This window comes from Takifugu flavidus, chromosome 16, assembly GCF_003711565.1.
Source record: "Takifugu flavidus isolate HTHZ2018 chromosome 16, ASM371156v2, whole genome shotgun sequence".
NCBI classification, from domain to species: domain Eukaryota; kingdom Metazoa; phylum Chordata; class Actinopteri; order Tetraodontiformes; family Tetraodontidae; genus Takifugu; species Takifugu flavidus.
The window spans coordinates 2,757,150-2,773,103 of NC_079535.1; the positions used below are offsets into that span (position 1 = coordinate 2,757,150).

A 15,954-nucleotide genomic window follows, 5' to 3' on the forward strand; every position below is an offset into this window, starting at 1 on the left:
GCCTGTGGATTTTTCCATGACAAACTATCGTTTCCCAATGTCAAGTGGTGGGAACGGGCTACTTTGTTTGTATGAAGCTGTGTCTGGGAGGAATGTGGGGTTTTGTCAGGGAGGGGACGGTGGGGGAAAGTATGATAACTCCCACTCTATTCAGATTTATGGTCAAGACAGAGGGGCTCCTCTGGATGCACGTCAAGGGACCGAGGAGAGCTCCGCCCCCTCACTCCAGGCCTGCCAAAGCAAATGTTTATCCGAACAACTCGGTGCTATTCTTTACATCCTCGGGTCTGTGTCTGTTACTGGGGAGGGATCGCCGTCACAGCCAGGCTTCTACGCAAGTCCGGCTGAGTTTTCAAACATTACGTTTCGCACAGTCAATTCAAAATCTGGTCGAAGCCGAAGGAGGTGATTCATTTTCTGGTGCGGCGAATTGAAAAGCACCAGTCGGCCGGACTCACACTGCAGCAGCAAAGCTGACTGAACGAGCTGCAATTTCATGTGTTTTTTTGTTGTTGGAACATCTCAAACTTACCTCTGACCTAAACCAGTGAACCAATGAAGACAGCTTGCAGAGTTCTGCAGCCCTGTAGTCTAAAGATACCAATTTTCCATCATGGCTGTTGTTTCAGGTATACTTCAAGGACGTGCATGGATGTGCCTCCGAGTGAGACATCGCCTCGCTTCTGATCTTCGGTAGGACAGCAGATGTGTGACCTGCTAAAAATCCACATTCAGATTAGTCCACGCTTAAAGCTTCTAATTGGGCTTTTGTTCATTAGATGCAATGTGTGTGTGTGAGCAGCACCTGAAAACACGCCCTTTCAACCGATGAGTAACATTTTCAGAACTCTTCAAAGCCATTTGAACCAGGATGAACCAATTAGAAAGAATTTGGACATCGCGCCTTTTCAGATGTAACCTTTTCTTCCTCCAACCTCTCAACGGCTACGAGTGAAACCCCCTCTGCTCCTCTCTCCTCACCTCCTCCTCTCTTCATTGGTGCCCCGCTCGTTTATTCGTTCATTTATTCTGGGCCTTCTCCGGGGTGCCAATGGGCCCATTCATGTCCCTGTCTTTGTCTCCCCTCCTGGTTTAATCGGGGCGACCACACACTCCCTTGGTGTCTAGTAACTGAAGGTGAGACGGCCTCGATGAGGACAGTGGGGCGACACCGGCCTCACAGTGGTGGACACCATCGTATGAGCAGAAGCCAACGCTCGCTAGCTGCTTACAGGAATCTGCCTTGTCAATTAGAAAATGCTCTCAAGAGAAAATGTCCTTTGCACAGCTTGAGTTAAAGGAATCAAACCCTGCAGCTGGAGCTCACTTTTGGGACAGCGAACGGTGAAACATGTTACTTCGAGGAGCTGTGATGCATCCGAACAGTAAATTTCTCTCTTTAGCCCCGCTGATTCTCAGTGAGCTGCCGTGGGACGTGGAGTGTAGACAGGAAGTGTCACTGGTGGCTTGCAGAAACCAACAGAAAAGTGGCGACAGTCAGATCTGAGTGTATGCAATAATGATTTAAAGAGCTTCATGTCAAGAGGTATTTTGCTGCTCAATCCCTCCAGCATGGGGAAGTTGGCTCAACAGCCGGTTAAAAGTGTGCAAAAGAGATGTGATTATGGGGGAAAAAGGGGCAATATTTGGAGCTAATCCTTATTTTCATTTGTGTTCAGTGCCAACCGTTCAGCAGTGAAGCTCATTTAGGGCAAGTAGGGAGGACTGAACGACCCTGGCCGGCCTCAAAGAACTCTTTCTCCTCCAGTGTACCAGTCCAGGAGATCTGATTGACGCTGTCAGTGTGCCATCTGCCCCTCGACAAGATTACACGGCGCACTGGGCCAAGAAATCCTCCTGTTCAGCAGATTAAATATGAAATATAGGGCAGCGATGGTGGCACCGCCGCCTCCGCCTGGATTTACTTGTCTCTATATTTGTGTCACAGACAAAAAAAATAAAAATCAAAGAATCCAGGTGTGTTCCTGATCCTTATTCTTTCATTACATTGTGATTTGTTGTGTGGCTGTTTTAAATCTGTCACACCTTTGCTTCCTCTCATCTATTTTTTTTTTTAATTGAATGCTGCTTAATTTCACTCGTTTGATTTGAATTAAAAAATCAGTTGAAGAATTGGACCGGAGGGAAAGAGAGAGAACCCAAAGAAAGCCGAGTGCGAGTGAAGACAACCACTTAGTCTGAAAATGGTTACTATGGAAACTGTGTCTTTCTTGCCTCTCCTGTGGTCTATTTGGAATTGCACCTTTTTTTCCCTCCCCTCTTTCTGCCCAGCAGTGGGTCAAAATTAGCACCGACCTGCTGCCGTTGTTGCCGGCGACTGCTGCTCCCGGAGCTGCTCGACTTTATTCTTCTGGTTTCAGTGTTTGTTGTTCACAGCCCAGAACCAGCTGACCTCCATGCGACATCAGCAGCACTCTGAATGTGCACAGGGGAACCGGGGGTCCTGGGGGGGGGGGGGGGGCACCGTGACTGCAAACGTCTCGCTTCCATTTTTCGTTTGAAACAGTCCAGACCCGCAGCCGTAACCTTCGCCATCAGAGCGCCACAGCTGTGTACGTGCCTGAAACGTCTCAGGCCTGCTGTGTGACCTGAATTCTTTTTTCTCTACATTGTTCCCATTAATAAAAACCACAGTTTATTCATGCAACGTTTTTATTTTTTTGTCTTGTTTTTTTTCCTATTTGGATCTGTCTAGATGTGGCTTCTTCCGCAGGCCACAATCACATGAATCATCCGTTTTCTTCTCCACCTCACATTCCCAACCCCCCCTCATCCAAAGACCCTTGCTGATCAGGTTCCCTCCCTCTGCTCCCCTTTAGCAGTTCATTAGATCCTGGACGCCAGGACGTATCTGCTGAATCGCCCATTTTGTGGATTTCTTACTAAGAAATCATGTGGCACAATTGGATTTCCAGCGGTCACGGAGCTTCGCCTAAGTGCCGAGGCATCTTGGAGAATGCTCCTTTTCAACCAGCTGAATGCAGCCAAGCCAGCCGCCATCCCGAGCGCACAATGAGACCCTTCTCACTGTTGCCCCGAGGCCACGGTGCTAATGCTGCCTTTTAATGTCCGTTCCTGGTGATGTTCTTTCCAGACAGGAGAATCTAACACACGCACGAGAGAATGGTGCCAAGAGCACAAGTGAGGTATTGCACCACATACTTGTATCACTTTATCTGTTCTTTTGTGCCAAGATAATGTAGGTTGTTTAGATTTGGCTGTTTATTTTGATTAAGGGGAAATACTATGCTATGCTGAGCACACTTGAAAACAGATTTTGAAAGACCTGTTGTGTATTTATTAATCGTTCAAATAGTTAACTTGATTTTATATCGGGTTTAGTCTCTCACGCAACATTTAAGAAACTTTAAATCAGTGGGTTCCAATTTTTAAAGTGTTGCACAAGGGCTTGCTGCTGTCGCCAGTTCATACAGCTTCCCTTAAAGGACCTGGTTGCTAAAAATGGACATTATGAGTTTTAATATAATTTCCTGCTCACCATTTTTACCCAAATCAAATTAAAATCCAAAACGCAAGGAACAAACTGTTCCGTATATCCGACCCTCAGGTGGCACAAGTTCCAAAGTGTCACTGAAGTTCGGTTGAATTATCCAAAGAACTGATCAAAGTGAAGTGATGAAAAAAAAGATCATTGAGGCTAAATCAATTTACAAAGAGGAACTGGAATTGCTTTAGGCCATAATTTTCTATTTTCATGGACCAAATGTTCTTCCATGACTAAACGTTTGGCGACAGTGATCATCATTAGGCTGGCAGTGTCGCCTTTAGACTCGGCCAAGCTAAAACCGAAGAAGAGGAGAGAGAAGAAGCTCTGTGCAGGAACGTCAGACTTTTTAATACCGGCTCGTTTCCCTTCTCCAAAATGATGCATTCATATTCATGGCGCTGCTGCTACCAGAATAAAGAGCAATTCTTTTGAAGGTTAATGAACAGCTTTGGCATACTCACGCTACCACAACAATCAGCCTACTACTCACTGGCTACCATGGCAACGCACCCACTGTTGATTAATGTAGCAGCTAAATAAGAGGATAGAGAGATGACAGAGCACACCTATATGTGTTGATAGATAGATAGATAGATAGATAGATAGATAGATAGATAGATAGATAGATAGATAGATAGATAGATAGATAGATAGATAGATAGATAGATAGATAGATAGATAGATAGATAGATAGATAGATAGATAGATAGATAGATAGATAGATAGATAGATCGAGAAATGCAAAAACTCATTATCAAGTGGTTTTCCTTCATGGATTTAATATCCACATGGATTTAAGCCCCATCATCATCCTTCATTCTTATTCAGAGCAGCAACTTGGCTGCCTCTCAGCACCGATACACTTTCTCTCTCTAACAAACACAAACATATGCACAGGCACACGCAAACCTGCTGCCTGCCAAGAGTGAAACCGTACCTCCGTCAGTCTGTTCAAACGGGCTGCGAGGCCTTTATTGTGAAAGGAGGAGTCCGTCCACAGATATTGGTGCATGCTCTCCGTTGCATGTTTGTCTGTGGCCAGCTGCATCAAGCTAATGCTTATCTGGGGTCTCGCCTCACCCCAGGGTCCTATTGAGCGTGCGAAACTAATCCCAGCAAACGGGTTCATCTAGACAAATGGAAAGGTAATGACACCTCGGGCACTCGGCCCTCTTCTTTTCTTTCGGCCATTTTTTTCAGCGGTTTCAGGTTCCTGCTGGGCTGGGGCTGAGCTTCTCTTTGATGAGTGCTTCATGCTACGATGCTGCTACTGGTGCAAAAAACAACCTCATTTTCCAAAAGCCTGACTTCCAGCTCACCAAATGGACTGAACTTCCACACATTCAGGGTGACACAACCAGTATACAATGTACAGAACGGGGATTCCGTCATCATTGGTGGGTTTGGCTCATGTTAAAGTGCATCCTCCTCTGTCGCCTGGGTTATTTTACCTCCAGCTCCACGTGCACAAATGATGAACGGATGCACGGAAAGACATCTTTTTTTCGCCTTCACTCCCTTGCGCTGAGAGACAGACTTTAGCCGACACATGCTGGTTCAAACGGGCGTGTATGAGAGAAGAAGCGGAAATGTTGGTGAGTGGGCTATTATGAGTAGTAACACATCAGGCCTATGAGATCCATCAGCACCGTGTCACCAACTAAATGAAGAGTAAACACAAACAGGAAACCTTCCAAGGCGGTGTGAGCATCTGTAGCTATAAGGCTCAGAAGATGTGCTCAGTCCATTCGTATCCCTCCACCTGTTTGGGAATTAGTCCTCTGAAGAACCACGGTACAGCCCAGCTGCAGGCTCAGTCACGAGTAAGTGCTGCTCTGCTCTCTCTCATTCACATGGGCTGAGCGCTCCCCTGAGATGCCGATGTATGAGCTGGAATAGTGTTTGGCAGATGCAGTGTTTTACAATTGAGGCTGGAGTTCCCCTACGCGCCGAGGCAAAGGATGATGACAGAGGCAGATAAACATCCAGACCTGAGACCTCTTGAATCTGACACATGCTGAAATCTATTGGAACACCTGAGAGATCTGAAACATTTTTGGCCCCCTAGAAAATGTGATTTCATCTCATAATGGTGGTGGAATCTGCTGCTCTGCCTGTACCTCCAATATTAGGTTTGCTCACCTTTTGCAGAGGTCGCAGCAGCAAAATATTTACATCTTCTGCCGCCCAAGACGGAGTCCTCCCTTCTGATTTTCCAGCATGTCTCAAATATACTCAATGCGGGTAAAGTCTGGACTTTGAGGGGACTCTATCTCAGCAGGTATTAAGACTCATCCGAGCAGACCATGTTTTAAAAATCCACTCTTGAAAACGTTCCAAAGGAAGCGGCGTCTTTCATCTTTTTACGCAGATGCTGATTATACTTGCAGTACATAACAAATGATCTTTGCAATCCCATCTGATGACATCACCCGCGCTCGGATACACCTGCTCACAGATGGCCTTCCCCTCATAAAACCACATCCTTCTTCTTTCTACCGTCACGAGCACGACTCCAGACTTAATAAAGCATCAAAGCTGTGCTGCCCACTGTCGTGTCCTTTTTGTGATAGCGGCGCAGTCCTTTAATTGCCAGAGGCCTCACATCCTCGACCACTCCACGCTCCAAAGTAAAGAAGGAGTGCTGATTATTGCAAACATCCCCACCCTGAACTCAGCCTTTACACTTCTCATCCCGCTGCTCTCCCCCTTTACTGCACCCCTTTCTTTCTCTCTCCCCTCACCTACAAACTATTCATCCCCATGTGTATAGAAGTCCAAACCATTTGGATTTTGAATCTCGCCAGATGTTTTGTTTCTGCTTTTAGAGGATTGGATTAGTTTATGAGGTCCACTCCTTCAAATGATTCACATGAACGTCGATGCTTTTCACACCCCGAGCCTGAGCCCCATGAGACCAGTGGAATGAATGCTTGACAATGGGTAGAGCTGCGTTTTCTGGAGAATCCTGCTTTTAGCAGCGGTGTCCCACTTGCAGGTGTTTTGCATTACAGCTGCAAAATGTCCGTCTTCTGTTTTCACTTGCATTTTTCCCCCCCTTGCTCATCCATGACCGTTGAGGGCAAACATGCGAAACGTAGCCCGTCTCATCGGTCTTTGTCTCCATCATTCAACTGTCACGTCGTCTGTGCACGCAGATTATGGAAAAGGCAGGATCTTATCGCTCGCCCTCCTCTCTCCCTTAATGAAAAGCCTGGCCCTCGTGTTTTATGTAGTGTGGGCGCGACCCAGCACTTATCCCTGCTGTCTGAATTCCCTGTCCAGGAGGAGCTGGTTGAAGAGAGGAGTCCAGGGTCCCACCGCACTACCCAGCTGTCTGCATGCCTTTTCATTGAGCCAGCATTTGTTTTAACCCACAGAGTCTGTTTAGCCACAACGTCCTCGGCTGAACGTGGCGTTCTCCACTGAAACTCTCCATGATCTCATTAGTAAGCTGGGGTGTCTGGAAAGATGCAAGCTTGGATGACCTCTGCTTGGTTCTGCAGGGTTCAATTGGGGAAACCATGCAGATGCATGACCACCATGGCCTAAATAACCTATCTATCTATCTATCTATCTATCTATCTATCTATCTATCTATCTATCTATCTATCTATCTATCTATCTATCTATCTATATCTATCTATCTATCTATCTATCTATCTATCTATCTATCTATCTATCCTGTCTATTGCACACAGGGATGTTACAATTGCAATGGAAACCAAATAACACTGGGTTGAATTTGGGTTCCATTAATTGCCCCTTGGGGTACTTGGAACACGTTAGAGGCTGATTTGTTATTAAGTTTCTGTCAGTCGGAGGAAACGAAATGTCATCTGCACCATTCTTGGAACTGCCTGAGTGATCTGGCTGTGATGGAAGCTGGTGCTGGCCAGGAACCTCACATAAAAACTCGATGATGAACTCACCTTGTCCTATTTTTCATTGCACACAGGAAGGACTCCAACAAAATGTCCATCTGACAAATCTTGATTGGACTGGATTTTGTTTGAGGATCGTAAAGTAATTGGAGGTGGGAAGATAATGGGGAAGGTAAAAAAGAGCAGCCTGCCTGTCACTCCGATCCTGCATGAGCAGAACAATAGGAAAACATCAGCAGAGTCATGTGTTCCAGCTGTGCCCTCACACCGTGCATCACTGTAATATTGCCCCAGGGCCTTCTGACGATTGACTAATGAGTCTGCAGTTGAATCGGCTCCTCCCCGCCACACTTCTTTTTCTGTTTACAGACACTTCTGGTTCCAGTTTTAGCGCGCATACAGCCTGAAGATAAAATAACAGCCAGTTCTCATCCTGTGTCTACAAGGTGCTGTGAGATACTTTCCGCATGTTGATCCCCGAGGGTACTTCCACTCAAGAATCACGAGCATTAGCGCTCGTGACTCTCAGTGGGACATCGTGGTGTCACTAAATGTTTACAGTTTGGATCAAAATATCTGAAGGTGAACATTTAGGACATATGTTTGATGATGTTTATAGTCACATTTTTGCGCGCCTGTCTTTGACTGACGCGTTACAGAAGCACTCCAACGCACGCAGCACCGACAGTGACCCTGTGAAGCAACAGTGAAACCGTGATAAATCGACACTTTTACTGTCAGCTTTCGTGTGCTGGAGTCCAGGCTGGTTAAATCCAACAGGACATGGAATTCATTTGATGTTCCATGGACCATATGGCATGGTTTGACCACTGCCGCTTCTGGAACTCGCAGCCTTATTCTGGAGGTGCGACACGCACGACTGAATGTCTATGATAGCAATACGCCTACAACTGTTGCAGGAGGAACTCCTCTCATGCGCAACTCATCTCATGTCTGACTTTGATTCGCCTCCCTTTTCTGTTACCATAACACACAATCCAGACATCTGAAGGCTCCCCTGCAGACGCAGATGTTTGAATTAGCTCTTGGATACGAGAGACCTCTGTCAATTGTGACAGCCTAGTGAACACTAGACACTAGACACCTGATTGCAGGGCTGGGGTGGGGGGATGGGGTCTTGGTCATCTTCTACTGGCAAACGCTTTCTAGATTGAGTTACATATATGGACCTGTGTCAGTCTGAGATTACACGGTGATTTACCACAGAGACAAGAGCGTCACTACCTTTCATCTGCGGTTGCTGCTAGCAACAGGCTACAGCTCATTCCTGTATGTCAGGAATGAGAGACGGTGCCCTGACGTGATTATTATCTCCTGCATCATCGCACCCAGGCAGAAGACGCGAGGGTGGGAACGAACGTGCGGCAGTCATATTTTTTATCTCACACAGTGCTGGATTTATCAGTCTTTTTAGTCTTTGTGAATTTCCCTTTAAAGTAATTTGATGGATTTTCTTCAGCTGGTTCAAAGAACAATAAAAGCCTCTTTGTTCTGCTATATCTCATTGGCATCTTATGGCACAGATGGCATCTCCTCTCCCAATCTAAAACTCATTCTCTATGTCCCTTTCTTTTTTTTATTGCATTCTCCACTATAAACACTCTAAAAGACTCTTCTGGGACGCTGGTTTTGATGTAATTCAGGAGCAGATAAAGCAATGATATGGTATCTGAAGGAAGCAGGCCTGAGAATGACAGCTCTCCAAACACAAAGACGGAGGGAAAAGAAAGGCAAAGGTAGGGACAGAGAGCGACAAGGATGGATGGCTGCAGAACTCCTCTTATAGGGAACAGGAGGAGATCAGATAGAGACCAAAGACATATACGAAGAGAGAGACTAAGCCAAGACATCGATAGATTCAGACAGACAATCTGCGTTATTGGCCCATGGAGACAGTGTGAGAGCAGAGCCACTCAGTTCCACTTAGTTTGATACACTCTCTCCTAAGCATTATATTCTGGTTCAGGTGAGGGAGGGGGGCTGTTTTGGTCTGTTTGGAATTTACTTCCTGCTCATCATCCAGACAGAAAAGACGGTTCTTTGACATGTTTGTGTCATAATGAGGAAAAGGTGTAAGAAGATCAAACAGCACACGTTCCCCAAGTTGAATGTTAGTTGTCGAACAGTTCGCACTGGCCTGTCTTTGTCCAAAGCTGCTCTGAGGACGTCTTAAATAGATCATTATATCTGTTCCATATACATTATGTTGTCTGTTATGACTGCACAGCAATGGATTCAAGCACTGTAACATTATGGGTAGCGCAGTGTATAAATATGTGCATAAAATAAAAAGTGCAACATCAAAATGCAGAACCTAAACCTCGTCCCTCATCAAAGCGTAGAAAACCAGACCAGAGAGACAGAGGTTCAGGTCAGTTCAAATCATCTTTATTTATAAAACGTCTCTAGGTGCTTTACAGAATCCCAGGGCCTGACCCCCAACAAGCAATGAAAAATTCCCCTTTAACAGGAAGAAACCTTGAGCAGGACCAGGCTCATGCAGGGACCCTCCTGCTGATGGTAGAGAGGGAGGAGAAGGGGGGAGGACAGGTAGAAGAGAATGGACATAAATTCTGGAAATACATTAGTGGTAATTACAAGAAGCTGTTAGTATAAGAAGGGGGGGGGGGGGGGTCATAAGGTTACTGTGCTACCCAGAAGGAAGATCTGACAAACTTACTACAGAGACTAAGTCTATAAGCTGAGATCATTGCACTGATCAGATTTTACAGTATATAAAGTTGAAAATCCTCATCTACACGGTCAGTTTTTTCTACTTGAAATGTGATAGAACAAAGTAACAAAATCAGGAATTTGCATCCCCCCCTTTTTCCAACTTTGCGAAACACCAAGACAGAGTCAGAGAAAACCAAAATGCTAAAAAAAAATAAATTAAAATGCTGTGTTTGCATTTTCCCCTCGTTGTGTTTATCACCCTTGAGCTTTTGCATACACTCTGCAAACTCATCAACCAACAGTACACTATTTTGCTCATTAGAAAGATGCTGTGTTCAGCATGGAACATTACCAGATCCGTTTGCAGCTTTCTTTGGAGGGTCTTGAACTGAGGCAACAAGTGACTCCTTATTCACCTTCTTCTCTTTCAGGGTTCAGCAGCTGTCCCAGTGCTCTTTATCCTTCTAAACAATTTTGTTGGCGTCACACAGACTCTCTGCAAACCCTCTTCACCTCTCGCTGTGCAAAAATGACATGAAGAGAGTGTAAAACCACTGCAGCTGCAATGTAACAGCTGAGAGTCGTATTAGCATTCAGTCTTCAGGGTACATTAATTGGGGTTGTTGATTTGTGTTTGTTTCATCAGCAGATTCCCTCCTGCTGTACGGCCTCAGACATCAGCCCCTTAAGATCCGAGGCTCGCGGTAGCCCCGCTGGAACCTGCGGGGGGGCGTCTCAATGGGAGCACTTGTCATTCTGTTGTAGCTCTGCGTGTCTCCGACTGCTGGGACACGGGAACCTTTGGGGGCTTGGTCCCCTGGTCATGTCCCATCCCATTACAGCACAGCTTGGATTCAGGATCTCCGTCTGCTGGATGTGAAGAGGAAAAGGACTTGGATTTTTGTACTGCCGCAGTGCCAGGATTGCACTGCGTTGATCAATGCAACCCTCCCGTATCAGTATTCTCAACACAACCAACACCACGATTAATCAGTACCTGAACAATTCCCCTAAACATCCACTTGAGGTTTTCTTTCATTTCTTAGTTATTAGAAACATATTCACTTAAAGGTTATCATGAAGTCAGCATGGTGTGGAGAGCAGTCGTGTGAAATGGCTGTTATAAAGCACAACGGGCTGTTTAAACATCACCATAACAGAATAACACAGTCTGTCACAACTGTGCTCTCTCTCTGTCTCTCTCCTCCCCTCATGGTGTTGGGGGGGAGGCTCCCACACACCCCAGTAACAGGTTTGATTGGAAAGCATCTAGCCCCCAGCAACCAATCCCCAGCAATACCACACATTCCCCCAAACCCTCACGCTAGGTTTCCGTGGCAACTGTGGTGGTGGTGGTGGTGGTAGCAGAGAGACTCATTTGGGTGAACCAGACTGTAGTGATGATGGGGGTGGGGGTGAGGGGGTTGCAGCGGCTGCAGCCCCCCCTCCACGGCGGACAGAGAGAAAGAGCAGAGGTCGAATTTAACAAGCGGGTGAGTTTGTGCACGACGGTGATGTCACATCAGATCGGATGAGCCGCAAGTAAAATGGACACTTCGGTGCTCGGGATGGTTTGAAAGGACAGCAGCCGACGTCCCCCCAAAGGGTCTGGTGCTTGCTGACATCTGGACACATCAGTGAAGAAGATTAGACAAAAAACTCTCTATGTCTCAAGCATATAGAGAGTGAAGACCTGGATGCAGAGACGCACATAAGTGTGTTTTAATAAAGTCAAAGCTTCAAGAATAAAGATTTAAGATAGTGTTTTTATTTATGTGTTTCCTGTAGCTTCAAGCTTTTTCTCCTCATTGTGGAACAATATTAATTCTGGCACTGAAATGGTTGATGATCTGGCTGCCTGACTTGGAGCCGGATATCAGCAGCTTCCAAACTCTGGATTTTTAGGAGATTACTGACTTCAAACCAGTTCTTCCTGGTCACCGAAACGGAATCAACTGCTGCATTTCTCTCCATGCATATTTATAAACCCATGTGTACCGTGTGGGAAGGGAAAAAAAAGGTTTACAGAGAGTGAAAGAGAGCGATTGCAGTCACGCGCGTGTCCGTGCACGTTTGTGCTGTCCCAGCAACCTTTGTTAAATGTGAGCTTAGCCCAGAATCACCAGTTTAATCTTGCCACCATTTTGTTTTCTGGTGTCCATGACTCTTCTCTGTATCTCTCATGGCAGTCAGAGCAGCTTAACTTCCCCGAATGGTAACCATGGTAACACTGACAGAGGTTTACCGGTGGTCATGCTGACGTCTGGCACGCTGAGATGTGGCTTGGAGCCAGTTTGGGGATGAAGAGGAATTATGGGTTTGATTTTTATTTTTTTTTCAGGGATGGGGTCTCAAGTTCATGATGATTCTTCATTAACCACAAAGTCAAGTTGCAAATTTTAACTCCTCAATTTGCTGTATTTTTGTCTAACTTGATGTCGCTCTTGTGTCCATGTCTTGTGTCTTGTGTCATGTGTTGGCGGTCAGATTTGCCTTTGGGGGGGTGCACGTGTCTGACAGTGGTCATTTGTTCTTACAATCAGAGCTGTCTGGTCCTGAGAAACCCAGATTATTCTTTCCTGTGAGGTGAGAATTCTCAAATCTATTTGTCCGCCATCTTTACATTGATGGGATGGATTTTTTCCCCTCCCTCATCTCCGTCTCTCTCTCTCTCTCTCCTCCTGCTCTAACACACAGGAATTGTAATTTTAAAACCGTTTGGTGTAAATACCACTATTGTGGAAGGCATAATCAAACATTCATGAGGGAGAGGGATCTGGGGAGAGGCAGAGAATCTAGGTCATGGATGTGCTCGCTCAGATTGACTGCTGCTGTGCTGAGTACTCCATTCTCTCCTTCTAAACCTTCGCTTTGTCCTCTCTTGCTATCTCCATCCTCTCGTCTGTCTCTCCTCTCATTTGTATTCCTCTTCCTTCTCTCCCACCTCTCATCTCGCCGTAGCTCTTCTATACCTTACGGTTGGACTCAAACATGCGCATTTCTCACCGCGAAACCCGAATAACGATAATAATGGAGGGAATAACTGGAATTCCGACCACTTTGTATCTCAATAAAATTCAAAACAACAAAACCATCTGCAACAGCCCTCTTGACCATCATTAGTCAAAGAGAAGGTCGCCTTATCAGTGCTTTAACAACCATCTCCAAGCCAACTGTGACGTACGGAGCAAGGCATTAGTGGACGGCAACCTTGTGAGCCTTATCTACGGTATTAACTGCTCCTCAAGAAACATCTGCAGCAGAGAACAAAAGGTCGAAAAATCGTAATCCGCCTGCATTATTCACATATTCCATTACAAATACAATATTGTGTGTTTGCTGGAAGCATTATTGCAACAAGTAGGCGCAAAGAGTGACCAAAAAAAAAAAAAAAGGCTCAGCAGTTGACCGTCTCGGGGCAGGAGGGACACGTCTGCGGCTGCCATTCCGTTGTAAACTCTGTAAAGGATTATTGTGTTGAGATGGATCAGATATTGTTACAATGCTCTTTAAAAAAAAGCAGAAAGACAGACAACAGAAATCTCAACAGTTGTTTGTTATCTTCTCCAGCCAGAGCCCGGCATAAAGACTGCAGTCAACAGGTTAAATGTTATTTTCCTACTCAATAGGATGGGTGGAATGATGTCATACTGCTAGCATACTATTATAATTGGAAATGAATTATGCATGAAGTGTGAGAGCAGCAGTTTTTTCAGCCTGAATTTCACAAGCTAGTTTCCGACAATATTCTCCGAGTTGTTCTCTGCCTTTGCCTGTTTTCATTTGAGTATTTTTTTACTTTAATACTGGTCTCACAAGATCCTAAATCCCCAGATCTGTCCATCATGCCCCTCTCTCCCCCTCTATGGAGTATTAGAGGGTCTGAAGCCTCTAGAGAATCCAAACCCAACGGACCCACTGGCATTGAACTCTCTCCAGCTAATCCATTTGTATGTTTTCAATTACATACAGAGAGCAAGTGGACAGTAAGCTCTCAGTCTCTGCCTGGAAAACGCCGTCCTTTAGTGACCTAAATTTCACGCTGAAGATGTTGGGGGGGGACATGTGGGCAAAAATAAATAAATAAATGGTTATCGTGTTTTACTCTGACAGGCAGATCGTCTGACAGCCGTGCCCCTGCGTGAGGCAGTGACTCAGTTTTTTGTGGCAGTAGCACATTCCACTGGGGCTTTATTACTACCCCAGACTGTAGCAAACCTAAAATCTTCCACGCGGACGTGTGAGGGAGCTTTGACCTGAGTCAACGCATAAGGGGAAAAAAATTACATGTATTGAAAAATAATAAAAGATATTGCTTGGTTAAGAGGTCCGGGCTAGAGCCACATGAAAGAATAGGACCACATCAATGTGGATCTAAGTCCAGCTCAAATCCCTTTACATGATTATTGTTCCCTCATTTTAATCCCTCTCCTCCTCCAAGTCTCTTCCGCATGTCTGTCCTCTTTCCTTCTCCTCCTTTTCTCTGCTCTTGATTCGGCTCTGCCAAACTAGAAATGTCTTTCAAACCCACCCTAATGTCCTCCTGTCGGCAACCTGACAGGGACCATGTTGCCATGCTCATCTCCGGCACCTCCAGAATCAGTCCAGAGGGTTTTAGATTTAGAGTTTAATGCTGATGTGGTTCCCCTTCTCACTAGACTCGTGCCATTTGCTTTAAGCTAATCTGCACCTCTTTTCCATTTTCCTTCCACATGACACCAGGGCCGCTCTTCCACCCACCCCCCGCTTCCCCTCTTTACTGTTGATGGCCTTTCTCCCTGAAAACTTCATCTTACCGTTATTTCATTTTTTTTTAAACAGACCTTAGGGCTGGACTTCAGTTTTGATAAACCTTATGTCACAGCTCACACCTGTGGTGCAGATGTACCCAAAAGGAACGATTGAGGACCCACCCAGCCGAGAGAGGGGATACCTTATTGTGACGCCGTGCCTCAAACCAACTGATACCTGCTATTAGGTTTTTTTATCATAGATTTTTTAATCATAGATTTTCACTGAGCTTTTCTAACACACGGAGCGGGGAAAGAGGTGCTGGACACTGCATATATGCGTTGGTGAGGTGTCACACATTTCTCACCTTCTCATTCATAAACTTCTACTGGTTCAAATTTCTGCCACCCGCATCGTGGCCACCAGAACCCCCTCCTGTCCTGCAGAAACTCCACTGGGCTTCCCATCGAACATCGTATGCATCCCACTTTCAAATCTATCAACCATTTACAGAAGCTCCTCAGTATCTTATTGAGCTCCTTTGTGACGTACTCTCAGATCCTGCCCTTCAACCCAATACTCCCTCCAATCTGCTCACTTGACCACCGTGGGGTCTAGAACCTCTCATCCTCTCACCACATTCATATCCGGCCTCAAATCTTACATTTCCACCTCGCTTCTAACTCTAATGGCCATATTTCGATATAAGCCTGGAATAACCTCACTGACTTTATCTATTACCTCCTTCCCAACTGCTCTGTTTTGTGCTTTTGAATTTCTATTGTAGCCATTTATTGGTTTTTTGCTGTTACTGTGTTTAATTATTTCTTATTTTTTCATTGTTGTGAGGTGACCCTGAGTGGTCACAATAAACAAATTGTGTTATTATTGTGACACAGAAGAATCCAGTGATTCTGCAGAAAACCTGTGTTGTCACTTGTTTTTTGTTCTTTGTAATGATTTGTGCATGCTTTAAACTATTTATTAATCCCTGTTTGATTGTAAAAGGGTACCCAAGTATGCCTGTCCCTTGCTTCTTTATCAAAGAGTTGGTTGATGATGCAAAGCAAAGGAGTGTGGAGGAGGTGAGACCAACAATGTCCCTGTGAACTG

The 15,954-nt window shown here is 45.4% G+C and overlaps 2 long non-coding RNA genes across 4 annotated transcripts; one reads left to right on the plus strand and one right to left on the minus strand.

Moving 5' to 3' along the window:
• Positions 1 to 9,800: 9,800 nt before the first annotated feature.
• Positions 9,801 to 14,778, minus strand: LOC130513042 (uncharacterized). 2 transcript variants are annotated; one of them, XR_008946582.1, is made up of 4 exons: positions 12,137 to 14,778; positions 10,720 to 11,735; positions 10,463 to 10,629; positions 9,801 to 10,038 (listed from the first exon to the last, which is right to left on the minus strand). It is a non-coding gene; the product is annotated as an uncharacterized LOC130513042 (long non-coding RNA). The 2 variants fall into 2 exon arrangements; XR_008946581.1 differs by lacking the exon at positions 12,137 to 14,778 and having other exon boundaries at positions 10,720 to 10,980; positions 11,108 to 11,228.
• On the plus strand, positions 11,478 to 15,433 carry LOC130513043 (uncharacterized). 2 transcript variants are annotated; one of them, XR_008946584.1, is made up of 4 exons: positions 11,478 to 11,603; positions 12,300 to 12,427; positions 12,598 to 12,696; positions 14,932 to 15,433. It is a non-coding gene; the product is annotated as an uncharacterized LOC130513043 (long non-coding RNA). The 2 variants fall into 2 exon arrangements; XR_008946583.1 differs by lacking the exon at positions 11,478 to 11,603 and adding an exon at positions 12,075 to 12,212.
• Positions 15,434 to 15,954: the final 521 nt, after the last annotated feature.